Genomic DNA, 2,822 nt, shown 5'->3' on the forward strand with positions numbered 1-2,822 from the left:
CACGGGAAAGGCAGGGCACAAGGGAATGGAAATCTACCCAGCACATGCGCAGCTGCCTTGTTTGTTTGTTAGAGCACAGGACATCAGCGCTATCTTGTAATGGCGAATGTGAGGGCGGCTCCCCACATTTCTCTGTGTAGTCCTGGCTGTCCTGGAATTCATGCTGTAGACCAGGCTGGCCTCGAACTCAGAAATCCACCTGCCTCTGCCTCCCAAGTGCTGGGATCAAAGACGTGCGCCACCACTGCCCGGTGAACTTTGGACTTTTAACATTATTGAGACTGTTGAGACTTTTGAAGTTGGACTAATGAATAATGCATTATGCTATAGTTAGTTATGCACCCCCCCCCCCAATCAGATCTTTGAACAAGTCTATGGAGGCCAGGGAGTGGAGTATAGTGATTTAAATATGCTTGGCCCAGGGAGTGACACTATTAAGAGGTATGGACTTATTGGAGGAAATGTGTCCCTGTGGGGTTGGGCTTTGAGATCCTCCTCCCAGCTGCCTGGAAGTCAGTTTTCTTCTGGTTCCATTCAGAACAAGATTTTAACTCTCAGTTCCTTCTCCAGATGCCATGCTTCCTGCCTTGATGATAATGGATTGAACCTCTGAGCCTGTAAGGCAACCCCAGCTAAATGCTGTCCTTTATAAGAGTTGCTTTGGTCATGGTGCCTCTTCACAACAATGGAAACACTAACTAAGACAATTCGTAAATGATTATCAATTGGAGTTATTGTATGTGTTAGGAATGGAGGTGTATGCCCAATTCTCTTTTATGCTCTAGGACCCTATCTGGTACAGATCCACACAAGCCCTGGGCATGCTGCCCCAGTCTTGGTGAGTATATGTCTCCAACCTTTTCTGTTTAAAAGACTTTGCTTCCTTAATGTCCTTCATTCCCTCTGGCTCTTATACTCTTTTTTGTCTCTTCTTCTACAGGGTTCCATGAGGCCTAGAGGTAGGAATTTGATGAAGACATCCTGTTTAGAGCTGAGTGTTCCAAAGTCTCTCAATGATTGTATATTGTTGTAGGTCTCCATATTGTTCCTATCTGCTGCAGAAGGAAGCCTCTCTCATGATGACCAAGAAAGGCACAGATATGAGTATAGCAGAAAGTCATTAGGAATCATTTCATTGTCCCCCCCCCCCCAGGTGTCTAGGGTATCTAGTTTTAGGTCCTTGGTCACACAAGCAGTTATGGGCATGGGCTAAATCTCATGGAGTGGGCTGTAAATCAAATAAGATATTGATTGGTTACTCCCAGAAGGTTTGTGCCACTATTGCACTGACATATCTTGTTGACAGGGCACCACTGCAAACTGATGCATTTGTAGTTGAATTGGTGTTTATGTTTCTCCTTTGGTAGTATGCACAGTACCTTCTGGTACCAGGAAGATTAGCCAGTAAGTGTGAAGGCCCTAGGTAGGCATCAACTCAACTTCTCCAAGTTCAATGGGTTATGCATGTCTTATCTTCAACAGCAAAACCTTGCTGTCAATTTGTGGAGTGTGACCTAGAGCTGTTATCTGTCATCTATCTATCTATCTATCTATCTATCTATCTATCTATCTATGTATTCATTCATTCACTGTAGAGAGAATATCTTGTGTATTGTATTGCTGCAACATATGTCAATTAAAGAGCCCATAGCCTATGACTTAGGCAGGAAATAGAAGGTGGGACATCTGAGGATTCTGGGATAGAGTGGGAAGATTCACCTGGGAAAGATGTGAGGGGATGGTCCAATGATACCTGAGCACAGGTAACCAATCACATGGCAGAATGTAGGTTAAAATAAATGGATTGTTTTAGTTACAGTCTAGTCAGAGAAGAGCCTAGCTATATAGCCAAGGTATTTATAAATATATTTTGAGTCTGAGTCTTATTTCTGGGAGCATGGGACTGGAAGGAAGAACTGGACTTTAACTTCTACAGTTCGCTTTATGTCCTGATCTCTGCTACCCATCCCCCCCCTCCTTCTAGTCCCACCCCTACAAATCCCTCTCTCCGTTACCTCCCCCCACTTTGGTTACCACCCCACCCTGGGCAATCAGTCTGCACAGGCCTAGGTACATTCTCTCCCACTGAGGCCAGATCGGAGATGGGGGTCCAATGGCAGACTCCTGAGTCAGAGACAGCCTCTGCTCCAGTTGTTAGGAAGACATGAAGACTAAGCTGCACATCTGCTACAAGTGTGTAGGGGGCCTAGGTTCTGCCTGTGTGTGCTCTTTGGTTGGTGGTCCAGTCTCTGTGAGCCCCCATGGGCCCAGGTGAGTTGACTCTGTGGGTCTCCTTATGGTGTCCTTGACCCCTCTGGCTCCCTCAATTCTATTTCCTAGTCTTCCACAAGACTCCACAAGCACCACCTGATGTCTGTCTCTGTGTTTGTTTCTACATGGTGCTAGATTAAATCTTTTAGGAAACAGTTATGCCAGGTTCCTGTCTGCAAGCATAGCAAAGTATCATTAATAGTGTCAGGGACTAGCTATCTTTTTTGTTTTTTCCTCAATTTTTTTTATGATTATTATTTTCTTTATTTACATTTCAAATTCTATCCTGAAAGTTCCCTATACCCCCCCGCCCCTGCTCCCCTACCCACCCATCTTCTGCTACATATGCAGCTAGAGACACAAGCTCAGGGGGTACTGGTTAGTTCTTATTGTTGTTCCACCTACAGGGTTGCAGTCCCCTTCAGCTCCTTGGGTACTTTCTCTAGCTCCTCCATTGGGGACGCTGTGTTCCATCCTATAGCTGGCTGTGAGCATCCACTTCGGTGTTTGCCAGGCACTGGCATAGCCTCACAAGAGGTCGTAATATCAGG

Source organism: Mus pahari, chromosome 21 (assembly GCF_900095145.1).
Source record: "Mus pahari chromosome 21, PAHARI_EIJ_v1.1, whole genome shotgun sequence".
NCBI lineage: Eukaryota > Metazoa > Chordata > Mammalia > Rodentia > Muridae > Mus > Mus pahari.